This window comes from Aptenodytes patagonicus, chromosome 9 (assembly GCF_965638725.1).
Source record: "Aptenodytes patagonicus chromosome 9, bAptPat1.pri.cur, whole genome shotgun sequence".
Taxonomy (NCBI): Eukaryota; Metazoa; Chordata; class Aves; order Sphenisciformes; family Spheniscidae; genus Aptenodytes; species Aptenodytes patagonicus.
In genome coordinates this window covers 3,779,948-3,794,073 of record NC_134957.1, presented here as the reverse complement: position 1 = coordinate 3,794,073, position 14,126 = coordinate 3,779,948, and the positions used below count along the sequence as shown (strand labels likewise).

Sequence of the window (14,126 nt, the reverse complement as noted above, 5' to 3'; positions counted from 1 at the left end):
TCCTCTGAAGGTCTCATGCAAAGCTGGAGCCCCAGGAGAGCACCCAGCCAGCTGGGGGAGTTGAGGGTGCCCATTTCTGTTTCCCCATGTCAGAAGAATCCCTGATTTTTCAGTCTGTGCCTAGCACAGTCAGGTTATTTTGTCTTTTGAGCGCTTGAAATCCCAAGGAAACCAGTGTTCAGTGGGAAAACTTTGGGAAGTTCATGTTGCCTGGGATTTAATAGAGGGAAGCTGAGGATGTTTGCTATGTAAAGGCTGAAAAAATTGTGAATTGGAGGAGAAAACTGAGCATCTAATCTCAGGGTTTTTCAGGAATGTTCAGATGAAAATTCAGCCTGTTACAGACATTTAGAAAAAAACAAAAACAAACAAACAGTGGAGACTTGTTTTATTTGTATTGCTTTTTTCTCAGATCTGCTTTTTTTTTTTAAGAGGGAAAATGCATTATTTTAACTGTTATCTAGCATTTTCCATGTGGTTAATTAATTCATTCATTAATAAAGCTTAATTTATATACAGTGATAATAGCTGGCAAGCTTGCTTTCTTCTCTTTCATTTTCGCTGAAAGATGAAGCTGGATGTTTTTTATGTTGCCCTAGCTAAATCCTCTCTAATCAATATATCCTGCAAATCACCTGACTAATTCTATCTGGGAGTCATTTGAGGAGGATAAACTACAAAGCCTGTGCTTTGAGATGAACCATCTAGTGAGTAATTTTTCAAACGGGCAAATGGTTTAGAGCTTTTCACATACTTCACTGCTTGTTTATTTAAAGTGCTACTTCCTACTGCAGGTTTTTTCCAAACCTTTTTTGTTCTTTCACTTTTAAAAATCTGCCTGTATAATGTCATTAGGCCACCTGGTAGGTTTTGATACGTGTTTATTATTTTATGTTTTAAGACTACAGGTCAGGTATCTGCATCTCCCAAGCCCTGTGTGCCAGCAGAGCAGCAATGGACAGTGCTGTTGCTCTTTTAGACCCTACAGCTTATGGAAAAGTATGTCAATATTCTTGAGCCTTGCACAAATCCTGGCACTTTGTGTTTGGTGGTTGATACTGCCACTCCATAAGCAAGTTAGATATTGCCTTGTTGAGGTTGCCTGAGAGTTTTTCCCTCCTTTTCATTTTCCTAAAGCACTAAGTGGGGCAGGGATTCAGGTAACTGTTTCCTTGTGCTTTCTGGAGATACTCAGCAGCTGTGAAACTCTGCAGCCAATCAAGGTGATCCCTTTTTAATAAACCTCTGAGCTACTTCTGCTTAAATATACAGTGGTGGCAACTCTGTGAAATCCAGCTTAAATGCTGATGCCCCCAAATTTCTCTTTGCTTTGTATTGGCTGTGGGCCAAGTGGGCAGGAATTAACTCTCTGGCTGTTCTTTCATTAAGTGTGACAAAGAACTCAATTTATTGTTAAGCTGGTGTGGGAATTTCCTGAGGTTAGATGTAGGAAGTTGAGAGCAAAGCCTACAAGCAATCTTGTATAACTCAATAAAGAATTCATTTGGACTCAGGAGCTGTTATTTTGGTGCATATTACTGCTTGGGAGAGCCCAACTTTAGATTAAGGAAAGTATATCTTGTAATGTTACGTGTTAGAAGTGAAGTGCACAGTGGATTTTTTTTTTTGTCTTTGTCAGCATTATCTTGCTCTCTGGAAATTTGAAAACTTGCAAAGAAATGCTTATATGTTCAGTGTACAAATAGTGCAGTGTATGAACTGAACTTTTATGTTGAGTGAGGACCACTTCTCTATGCTGGGTCCTGTGCTTCATTTCCACATCTATAGAGTGAAGGTATCTTCACCTGCTGAACATGGACAGAAGACTCTTGCTAGGCTGATTATTATGGCCTGGTGGCACATAGACTTTAGCTCCCTGTGTGCAGGGACTGCCTTTGTAATTACTTTAAGAGTATGTATGCTCAGTTCAGATACACGGTACAAAAATCCTGAAATCATGTCGTCTGTGTGGCAGTTTCCAAACTGAGGTGCGTCTGGGATTGAAAATCCCCTCATGGTTGGTGGAGAGGTAACTGCTCACCTGATATGCTACATTTCTTTTTTAATTTCAGTGGCTGAATTGCTGAGAGAAAGTGAATATAATGGTAATTATATTCATTTATTATATTATTATATAAATTATATAATATTTATTATATATATTATATATAAATTACCAATTAAATGGTAATTTAGTGAAGGTAAGGAGGAGTTTATTTTTAAGACAGAAGAAATACTTAGAATTGCCTTAAATGTTTTTGATCCAAGAGAAGAAAAGCCTAGCTGAGGTTTGAGCACTGGGGCAGAAGAAAAACCTGCAAGAGATTTTGTGGTTCTCTGTAGATACTGGCATGAGTTGATCTATATGGTTAGATTTAATGTGATGGCCAAACAGACTTGAATAGCACATGTAATCAGTGGCATAAAAAGGGATATTGTCTTTATACTTGTATCTGTGATTGGATGCTGCTGGCACTCTGTGTGCTTCTGCCTTCATCTGTTAATTTCTTAAATTGCCTGATTGTTATGCTGTAGTTTATTTTGTAGCTTTCTGTAAGTCTATAAAATTTTTAACTTAATGCTAAAAGATTGAAGAAAAATTTTCAGAGTTTCATTATCTTCATGCTGTTATATGTCTTCCGCTTCTGTCATCTAAAGCTTTGTCTGTACCAATTCTAGTGAATTTTTCTGTGACAAATATTAAAACTGGACAATCGGAACAAGAGATGAAACTCATAGATTCATGCCAATACAAATCAATAGAACATGAAAGCAAAAACCAAAAGATAGTTACAAGCTGAACTGCAATGACAGCTGACGAACAGAGCTTTCCTGTGCTAGTCTGATTGAAGTTAAATTTCACCTTTGCATGAGTTGAAAGAGAAAAAGGCTTAGAGTGGGCTTGTCTTTGGCTTTCATCTTCAGTAAATATAAAACACCAGTGGTGCTTGAACTGAAATGTAATGGTGGTAGCTTCCGAGGTGCAAGAGGAGGGGAATGTTGTTGTTATTTTATCAGAATATCATACTGCCTTCAATTTATATCGTACCATCTTCAATTTTGACTTCTTAGGGTAGTTACTGAACCATGTTCAGAAAGAGTTTGTGACCCCTCAGCACATTTTCAATGCTACACAGAAGTGTATTGCCACTATTTCCAATGGGGCTGTTCGCAAACTCTTAATTAAATACGTTTATGATTTGCTGATACTAAACTGTGTGAAATTTTCTCTTTACCAGGCAGCAGTCAGCATCCACACAGCACTGCAGTTTACAATAACTTAATTTCCAGCACAGCCACAGAGCATCAGTTGCTCTCAATTTGGTGAATTACTTGAAACCTATGTCAATCTCATAAGGGAAATCATGAGAAAGTTTAAATGTTACAAATACTATGCAGAGTGGTATTGTTACTGAATAGTTTAGATTAAAGATGTGCTCGTCTGTGACCTTCTGGAAATGTCAAGGTGTGGTAAAATAGCAAACATTGGACTGTGTTTAGTAAAAATACTTAGTAAGTTCCCTCCTTGAAAGTACACTGTTATAACATTAGCCATCATAGTGCTACTGAACAGCATGTTGTGACGAGGTGTTTAGTCTCTACGTGAAACTTGAATGCAAGCATATTAATCTTGTTCTCTCAAAGTCCTTCTCTGCTTGCATCTGCAAAATATTTCCCTGCTCTGTAACCCACCCCGCAGACCGGTGCCCTGCAGAGACCTTCTCCGACAGTGCAATAATGTGCACGTCCCAGCTGGCTCAAGGCCATCAGATAGCAAAGCCTCTTACCACCGTGTTCCCGTCCCACTGCGAGAGCGCACTTTGTCACTGTCGAGAAATCTGCCTTATCAACAGCTGCTGCGAAGCTGGCAGTTACAGCTCTACCTGCCAGTTAGCGTCTGTGCATGTGGCAAGGCTTCCTTGGAAATGGTTTTGTCCTGCCTGAGGGAGGTCTTGTCCTGCTCTTTGCAATTGGGACAGGTGTGGAGCTTGCCATGTTAATAAAATATGAAGGGCAAGAGTGGGAATGTGATAACTGCATCTGTTGAGATGGAGGAGGGCTATATTCACCTTACAGGTCATCTTATCATATGACAAAAGCAAAAGATGGGGTAGGGGATTTCAAGCATCTGTAAAATGCTCATGACATGGGCAGTGCTCGTAAAATAAATATCAGCAAAATGCTGCTCTGTGCTTCTGCTGAATACTTGCATTCTGCAACAGTTTGCAGCTCTGTGTTGTGTTGCAGTTTTAAATATCTTAATGGTGCAGAATATGCTTTCAAAAGTGAAATCAAAATTATCCACAGAGGAAATGGAAGAGCAGAAATGATCAGATAACTCGGCTGTTTCGAAATGAATATTGTTGTATGATCAGTACTCATTTTGAGAACACAGTTTGCTTTAGCCTCACTGGAGTCTTTTAGTGGTGAACGACAAATGTTTGAAATCGTCAGGCCATCCACATACCCAGTGGTAGTTCAGTAGCCTGATCTGGCAGGTCCCTGGAGGACGGTAGGTCTAGTATTCAGTAACATGCAGTTGTCCAGAAGCTGGTCCCAGCCACGCAGCATCTATCTGCAGCAAACCTCACATGTGCCTTATAGAGGGGGCAACAGGCCTCTGGAGCCTCGGGCTGAGGAACAGCGTCATGTGGCGAAGGATTAGAGTCGAGCCCAAGATCAGCTGGAAGCTGTATTAGGGGAGCTAGATGGGGCCTACAGAAAACAGAACGGTACATTTCAAAATACTCAGTACTCCTGTCATCTGCCTCCGAAGCTCAAGGTGACAGTAGGTGGAGTTGATTGAGGAGACAAATGATTGATGTACCAAATAAAGCATGGGTGTAAAGAGCCCTGGAAAAGGGCCTAAATTTTTTATAAAAGAGACGAAAGTAACAATGTACCTGAAATGCAAAGGAGGGAGAGATGAATGTAACCTCTTTTGCATTTCAGGTCTATTTAAAGCAACAAACCAACCCTGCAGGTTTTCTGTTTGGGTGTTGGGTTGTTTTTTTTTTTTTATATGGTCAAAATTAAATGGCATTTTTGTCTGACCTGAACTGAAATTTGGTTTTACATTTTTCAGACTGGTGATGGTTGTAGACATGTTAGCTTTTCATCCCAAGACAGAGGGGAATATTCCTTCTGTGCTCTCAAATGTTTTCACAGGGCAGTTATATCATTTTCTGCACAGCTTTAATACAAACCCCACAGCACTCTTTTTGAGGGCTTTTCCCCTCTTGTGATGTTGGCCCCACTCCTAGCCACCTTTTTGCAGTTTAGCTGTGTGCTCCCATCATTACTGGCATAGCTGGCCAGGGTTTAGTAAGGTAGTACCTGGGCAGCATCTGGTAGCGCAACGCCCATTGGCTGAAATAAGAGCGGTTTCAGGATATTTGTGAGCATCAGAGGATGGCCAATACCTTCAAGCCCTTTGAGATGAAAGGCACACCAATGCAGCATGCTCTGTGATTGTCTAATGGCTCCTCACACCCCTCTTCTCTCTCCCGGGTGTGGGGTTGCCAGGCTGTGTGGTAGATGACAGAGGAGGGTTTCTTTCACTGGAAAGCATGACCTTATCTTCTCTCTTGCACGGATCACACATTATTTTCCCCCTACAGAAAGCAGCCCTTGAAAAATGTCTGTCCTTTTAACTGTATGTAGCCTTATGGCTGACCGCATCTGACTAAAATGTGAGTCACTTTGTTAAAACAGCCAGTGTTTAATTGCCAACGTTGTTTTTTTGGATATAGTAAACAGGCTGAAGCCTGTTCAGTGCCTGAAAGTCAGGAAGAGGTTGTTGCTGGGTTCCCAAAGCACTGTGGATGCTTTAGTCACCACTGCCAAGATATTTTCCACCTTTTTAACTGGAATAAAAGTTCTGAGAACTCAGTGCAAACACCTGATCTTTTATGTTAACTCTTAAATAGATAACAGTGGGGCAGGAGGACAAGAGATTTTTCATTGTTTTCTTTTTACTTGTCCTAAGATTAGCTGAAGTTGGATATATTGCTTGGTGGAGTCTCCCTGCTTGATAAGCAGTAGCATTTTGCAAGGGCTGTTGCCTGGACTGATTGATGTTCTCCTGGTTGTGAAACAGGCACAGAGTAAAGATGAACTGAGACTTGAGAGAATGGGAGAGACAGTGCTAATTAGAGCCTGTTGTTCAGGCCATTCACAAGTGAAACTATTTTTTTATTTTATTTTATTTCCCCCCCTTGAATGGAAGCTAGTGAATAAAAGGTTATTTGGGAGCATAGGCAGTATTACTGGTTTGGTAAAGTAATATCTCCTTTCTCCTTCATCTTTCACTGAGACTTCTGAGCCTGAGGATGCTCTCCTGGGGGAGGTTGGGGCATGCTGCTTCCCACGGATGTCAGTGGACCAAGGTCACTAGGTACCTTGCAGGGTTGGAGCCCATCTGCAGCAGGATATGACAAGTTGCAGAAGTTATACAGAAACAGTTAGCTTAAGGGAAAAATCTATGATCTCTGCGAAGATAATGTACTTAGCTGGTTAATAGGGGGCCTGCTGGTCTGCAGATGCAGAGTCATTTACTAATTGCCTTAATTGCATCATTGCATTAAATCCTAGATCTGATCTCTAGTCCTCTGCTATGCCATAGAGCAAAAGGAAATCATGTGCTCTCTCTCATCTGCTGGCGCACATTGACCTTCGGAGCCCGGGCTTTGTCTCGGGAAACAGCACTGGGAGTCCAGGAGCATCGCATCCTCCAGCTCTGCTGGGCCCAGCTCAGCCTCCTGCCCGTGGAGAAACCCACTGTGTGTCCACAGGCTGGGCATGCTCTGGAAAATAAACAAGGTCAGGCCGGGTCAGCCTTTGCTGGAAATGCATCTCATCCTCTCTGTATTGCCATCTTTATAAAAAGAACATTAAATTAGTGATGAAAGAGATTTTGGGGGCCTGGGGGTGTATTTGCAGTACAATGGACAGTGAAGTAAAAGCTGCAAAAAATTAAATGTTCATATCCTTTGAAGGCAGGCTAGGGTACCGTGATTCTGTTTTGATTCATGCCTGCTGGCAAAAATAAAGCAGGTTGTCAGTGAAGAAAGCCTTTCTTTAAACCTATTTATTACAGCTAAAATATCCAACCCACTGGTTGGTGTATTGGTGCTGGCAACTATTGCAAAATTAGTAATCCCTCAGAGCTGCCAGGAGACGCAGCGAAGGGCCTGGAGTGAACCGAATCCTGTGGTGTTTGCTACTCTTGGAGCGACGTTGCATCGCTCTGCAAAGGGCTGTAGAAACATGTATCAGATCAGCAGTGGGACTAACGAAGCCCAGTGTCTTACGGCATCGTGGCTTGTGATTGAGTTGTGGAGTGTCTACGCACACTTTTGTCCTATAGATGCTTTACGATAGCGTAAACCTCATTTCCCTTTGACTACTTTGTTAAGCAGACAGCTTCTTCCTTTAAGGCTTAAAGGAAGAAGAGACATGACACGTACATGACAACATGAGACACAACTGGTCCAAATAACCAGCAGTTCTGACCACTCCTCAATGAGCGCAGGTGATGGCACTGCCACGCGATGCCCCCTCTTACCATTAGCTGCCAGAGAGCAGAGCCTGGGTGGCAGATCTGGGGTCTGGCATTATGCCGGGAGAGCGCTCTCGGTTCGCTGTAATGCAGTCAGTGAGGGACAGACTCTCTGTGAGGTTGGGAAGTCTCCAAAATGCACGCGAGCCCGTTCCTGGCTGTTATGCCCGTGAGGTGGGTCTGTGGCTCTCCAAAGCTGAGTGTCGCTGCCTGTCTTGTCTGGGGGGGGGTTAAAGATTTTGCTGCACATGTTTTTGGACTGATCGCAGTGATAAATGAGTTGAACTACACTTTGAAGAATATTCTCAATAGGAAAAAGAAAGTAAAGTCTATTTTAAAAATATCCAAGGTACACAAGTAGATAAGCCACTGAAGATGCCTGTGTGGCATCAAGTTTAGAGAAACTAGGTTTATAGGGATGTTCTCTTCAAGGACTGTCTGAGATACGAATGTGCTTGCTGCACTGCTGAAGGCTTTGTTTGTGAAGCACTGGATATTTCACTGGCTTTTTTTAGAAGGTTCAGTCTTCACAGCTGCATTTTCAGCATTTTAAAGAAATAAATCGCAAACACTCTGAACTTGCCATTACCTCCTGTGAAATGGCTTTCTCTAAGAGGAGTAGCCGAGGACGTGAATGTATAAACTTTGTGTGACCTGATCTATCTGGCTCTGCATGAGTGGGGGTTTGTGCTAGACAGTCTCCAGAGGTCCCTTCCTACCTCAGTTATTCTGGCGTTCTGTAAAATTACTTCGAGTATATTTACTGGCAGAAGGAGCTCTTTTTAAAGCAGGATGGGCTATATTTAATTTGCTTAAATCCATTTGTTCATTGCTTAAACTGGAGTTCCATACTTCATTGTTATATTTCTTAATGCAGCTTCCATTTTGAGCGTTGCTAATAGCATGACAAGCTTTTTGCCTCGTTGAGAACTTCCTGGGAAATCTATCTCGAGTTACATAGACCACTGTCTGTGTCATCTGATGCTTTTTGGGAGCATTAGTGACTTCTGTCTGATAACCTCCTCCTAGCAGAAGTTTATCCTTGTACCCCATATCAGAAGTCAGACTGCACAGGCCAAAACCTCACCATGCTCCCTCACCCCAAAATAATGTTTCTGTAGGCTGGGGCGATGGCACCCAGGGAGGCGCACAGAGCTGCTGCCTCGGTGGCTGTCTTGCTGGTGAATGGTTCTCCCTCTGCTCTGGCTGCTTTCATGATGCTAAACTTAGCATCTCACTGGTGCACATATATAACTTCCCTTCTCACCTTTTCTAGCTCACAGTCTCTGTGTCTTCTACAGAGATTTCAGTGTAAACATTCAGAACCAGAGTGCGTGGATACAATGATGTGACAGCCAAGTGGTTAATTATAAATGAAGGAAAAACCCCTTTAAGCTGTGCCAGTCCATTCAAGTGATCCAGATTTGTCTGATAGCCTGTGTGATCATGCTTCAGTTAACTCTGTCACAGTGGATTTTCCGTGGTTTGCAATCTCCTCAATGTTCAATTCTTGTTCATTGTTTTTGACACCGAATTTTGTTGTAAACCTTTGAAGTGATCGGAAATGATGAGCTAAAAAAAAAACCAAACTATTTTTTTTTAGTCTTTCTGCTAGATCTTTGAGACAAAACCATGTGTGGTATTGATGGAGAATTTATTTGGAATACGAAAAGAGTTTCCGCTGGCCATCCAAACAGTAAATGGCATGTAATTGTAATGAGCAGTGATATACTATAATTAGATACCAGTGTTATAAAACTGTTTGAAAACCAACAGATGTGAAGGGAATGGGTGCTATTTTTAGACTAGGACTCTAGATGAGGGAAGAACAAAATTCTAAACCAGATTTTGATTGATTTATAGACACATGGGAGAATCCACAGACCTGGGAGCATCTCTTCTGAGATAGGACCGACTGCCTAGAGGAAAATCTGTGGTAGTAGGTGCCCATATTCCTGTAGCTGGGGAGCAGCCACAGCTCTGAAATGCAACCAGGACATTTATAGGACTAGTAGGGCACTTTGAGTTCAGGGCTGAATGAGATTGTGCTGGGTTTTGCCTGCCTAAGACCATCCCTAGTTTGCCCTCTCAACAACTGTCTTTGTGCTCTGGTCTCTGGCATCTCCTCCTGTGCTGCCTGCCGCAGCAGGAGGGACGGAGGCTGCTGTTTGTATTACAGCTCCGTAAATCACTCCGGCGGTGAGCATTTTTATGCCTGTGATTTAACTCTAGAGGAAACTGCTGTTGAGGACATGACAAAGGATAGAACAGCATGGAGGGCTTATACTGAGAAGTGCTAGGATTTACATCCTCTTTATTTGATTCTTTATAGTGTAGTGGTGGACGCTGGCGTATAAAGCCTGAAGCCTCAGTGACGCAGTACGGATGGATCTGAGCAGGGAGGGGAGAGCTACCTGGCCCCATGACATCAAATGCAATGTGGGAGAGAGCTAAGCAGGAGCTTTCACACCTCTGGTGCTGACGGTAGTGCAGGATACAGCCTTTTTACTTACCTCAGAAAAGTCCTTGCCTCACACAGGGAAGTCTATGGGCTCATAACACGGACTGCAGCCGTGCAGCCTGTCTCTGCACCCAGGTCTGCAAGTCCTCCTCGCCCTCAGTAATTCTCACTGTAGCTGGTGTTCATCTTGACTTACGTGAGCTTCCTGTGTGAGGACCAGTTTGTAGGCAGAGATTTGTTACTATCATCACCTTTAATAGCTTATTGGAAAAAACATAAAGACTAATTTTTTTAATATATTTTAATTTGTTAATCTTTTATTACACTGGAGCTAGAAATCTCTGGGGATATAATTGGAGAAAATAGCAATTGCAGGGCTCGCTCATACTAGTAGCCTCTTCCCATAGGTACAATATGTTATTGCAGTGTGTCTAAGACATTATTTTAATTGGTCTGATGCAGACCTCCCTAAGATGAATGATTTGTCTTCATTTTATTACTTCATTTCTACTTCATTTGCTACCTGTCATAAAAGTGGAGACAAGAAGGCCAGTGTCTGCATTGAGGATGCAGAGGGATAGTGCCTTTTGTAAATCATTCTGATGGTGGTGAACATTTTTACGTCTGTGATCTGAGCTATGGAGGAAATTGCTGCTCAACTTGTGATGAAACAGAACGTAGTGCGATAAAAGAGCAGGAAGGCCCATTCTGAATAATGGGGAAAAAAGTTGTGGCACGTCAGTGACTGTAAATTGTGGGAATGTAGGAAAGAAAAAATAAAACTTGTAACTTGTTCCTCCGCTTTTTCACTTAGTATAAACTCATGTGCCCTAGGCAATGACAAATAATAACAATAGCAGTGAAGCAAGAAATGCTGCACAACAAACTACATCTTCTTTAGTTGTTTTTTCCCTTTTCTTTCCCCATCTTGCAAAGAAGAGAGTACAGGCAAAGCATTGCTTTTCTTTCCAGTGTCACTAAAAGCATTTAAGATTCACTGCAGTTTGTTGGCCCTGCTTTCTGCATTATATAGCTTGAACAAGTTGTGAGAGCAGTTACTAAGTAAAAATGAGTATTTTATTGTTGAACAGATACTGGTCTTTGAAGGCATGGCAGAAAGTAGTAGGCGCTATAGATCTCTTGCCTGCATTACATCTCTTCCCATTGTATGTATGTGTACCTAACAGACCGCTGCCTTCCTCCTGCTATTCAAAGTCACATCTAGCATCCTCAAGGACTACGTTTTTGGTCCTCTTAGGTGTATGGACTCTGAAATGAAGGAGAATGAGTTGGATCCTCCTCTGACTGGTGCAAGCACAGCAGTGCTGGTAGCGTTCCAGTTGGAAAGGCTCCTGGACGAGCGGTGTCAGTCTGCAAGGTTTGCTCTTTCGTTCTTGTGTTCTTTCTTTCATTTTTTCTGCTGTTCTTTCTTCCTTTCTACAAAGCTGTCAAAATTCATGATGTTCCGATTCTCTGCAAGTTTGCTGTACAAGTTTATTTTGCAAATTAAAACATTAAATCAATCCCCACCATTCTATCATACCATTTGTGTACAAGCACCTAACAAATGTGCATTGACTTACACTGCAGTAAGCTGTTTTTTCTGTGAGCTCACAATTGTGTATCAGTAGTGACTTTCTGTGCTGTTTTTCATCTCATTCACTGTGATAGGACTGTGATCACTCCCTGTTAACCAAAGGCCTGGATATTAGTAGTAGGAATACTTGAGGTTTATTTTATTTCATTTACATGCCATGTAACAAACTACATCCAGAACAGAAGCCAGGCTAGTTTTCTTGTGGGGAGTAGTCCTAGTAGGCGTCCTCTGAAGTGGTGCTACTCATTGAACACCAACTCCCCAGGGTGGTGTCTGCAGGACTGGCAGAGAGGATTCACACCTACATGGTGAAAAGAGAGACCTGCTGTAGAGGAGGAGGAAGATTCTTCTCTTATGATGCTGTGAGCTGTTCCCTCCCCCAGAAAATCCCTTTTTGGGGAGATGAAGAGTGGCTTAATTTCAACTCAGACATCATGGGTGAAACCTTAGACAGAAATGCTAAAGTGGGACTTCACAGCAGGGAAAAAATTTTTGCTTGCAAATGCAAAGGGGTTAAATAGTACATACATATCTTAGGGCATAATTCCTCTATCATGTACATCGGGGCAGGATACCAGCTTACAGCCCAGCTGTAGGAGATCAAGCTGGACAAACAGAGAAGACTTGGTTTGCACAGACCTGGAGGCCATTTCCTTTCTCTGCCAGTAGTTACAGCCCTGTGGCTGCTCCTCAGCTATAGCTCCACGTCTGTCTTCCACGTGTTGGCCCTTGGCACTTGCCTTGCCTGGGCTCTACTCCAAAAGGTGTGCTGTGCGGCTGTAGCTACACCTCCCATTTTATGCTGTGCTTGGCTCACCTACTGTTGGATTCAGCCTTTGAAACTGTTCAGCCAAACATCCTGCTCACTTTCTAGTAAGTGGATGGCATCGCTCTTTACATGGGTCTTCCTGCATGTGCTGTGTTTTGCCATAGGTGAAGCCTTGTGTCAGCCATTATTTTTCTGATGAAGTGGCTCAGCAAGTCCCAGACTCTGTATGCTTTTTTGAAATCCCTGTGCTGCTCAGAGACAGACAAATGCAGGCGTTGGGGCTTTGCTGAGTGTCACTTATGTGGCCAGGCTGAGGCAGTGTAATACCTGGTCCCAGGCAGCTGTGGGATTTTAGGCTTATCCACCCCTTGTCAAAGGGGGTGTTTTGTATGTGCGTGTATGTAATGTGATGCTTTATCATTGCGTACACACGGAAGGTGTTTTTTTTCCCCAGTTCTATGGCATCCTGTAGACTGTATGACATTTCAGTGGCTCTTCAAGAACTTAATGTTGCATATTTTCCTAAAAACCCATCCTCTGATTCTTGCTGTTCTCATGGGAACAGGATTATGACAGCATTCCAGAGGCTCTCATTCTATTGTGCATCCGTTCTCTAATTCCTGCTCAAGTTGTAATTGTGCCATTTCTTTTTCCTGAGAGCACTTTTGGCACTGTTTACTGAAGGTGAACTTGCAAATATGTAATTTCTTGAAAAAAAATGTTATCTACAGTATAGCAAACGCCTTGCTCAAAAGCATCTTAAAGCTTAACGCGTGGATGACATTGTATGACTAAAGGCCTTAGCTAGCTGACCTTTAGCATCCCTCTAAAAATAGATCCCTTTCAACGTTGGCTCTCTTTCAGCGGCAGGTGGGGTTGTGCAATGGGTCTTCACTTCCTCTGGCGCTTTCTCAGTGAAGCATGTGAAAACTAGACAGGTTTTTACTGTCTATTGTATAGTAATATCCTGCATTTCTCAGTGGAAAGACTTCCCGTTACCATATACTTTTAAATGTCTTTAAATAAAAGAAATATTGAACACAGAGATCAATGCCTATACAGTTTAAAGATACACACTATCTTTTGATGCTAGTTAATCTAAGTTTGAATTTATTGATTTGGTTCAGCCTAATATTAACAACAGCAGTTCAGAACTAATATTTTATAATCATCAGGGCTTATGGAATGTAATGACAGGATTGAGAGCCCTCATTTTGAATTAAGGCATGGATTAATTAATAGACTGAAGTACAAGTTCAATCTGACGGAACTTGAACCAGAATTTCTTTGCTATTCTTTAAGTTGTACCTAACAGCACTTAAAAGAAACCAATAGATGTGTGAGACTTGTTCTTGTATCTAATGATAAAAAGTATCTTGTTCTTTTTATGGCCATCTTTGGGGGGAGGAAAAAAACCCACAACAAAACAGCAGGAGTGCTATACTTGAAAACTGAAATAAACCTTCTGTTTTTAATTGTTGTGTAAACAGTGTATCAACAATGATGAGATAATTTGAAAGTGGGAGCTGTGATTGATGTTTCAATGTAAGCGGAAAATTCATTCCAAACGTGTGTAATCCCTTTTAATTCTTACTGAAAATGGCATTCTCCTCTTGTGCCCTCCTCTTGTCAGATTTCAAGGCTCGAACAGCTTTAGGACTACTGGGGGTTGGACTAGATGATCTTTAAAGGTCCCTTCCAACCCAAACCATTCTATGATTCTATGACTATCCCCATG

General features: G+C 42.0%; 1 protein-coding gene across 3 annotated transcripts in view; it reads left to right on the top strand.

The window, feature by feature from the left end:
- The window catches only part of FGF13 (fibroblast growth factor 13), a 264,038-nt gene that overhangs the window by 87,250 nt on the left and 162,662 nt on the right, over positions 1–14,126 (top strand). Inside the window, exon 2 of one of the 3 annotated variants that reach the window (XM_076346963.1) lies at positions 11,281–11,400. The exons of the other annotated variants lie outside the window; for them this stretch is intronic. The gene's annotated coding sequence lies outside the window, so the exon portion shown is untranslated. The remainder of the gene's footprint in view (positions 1–11,280; positions 11,401–14,126) is intronic. 3 annotated transcript variants of the gene reach the window in all.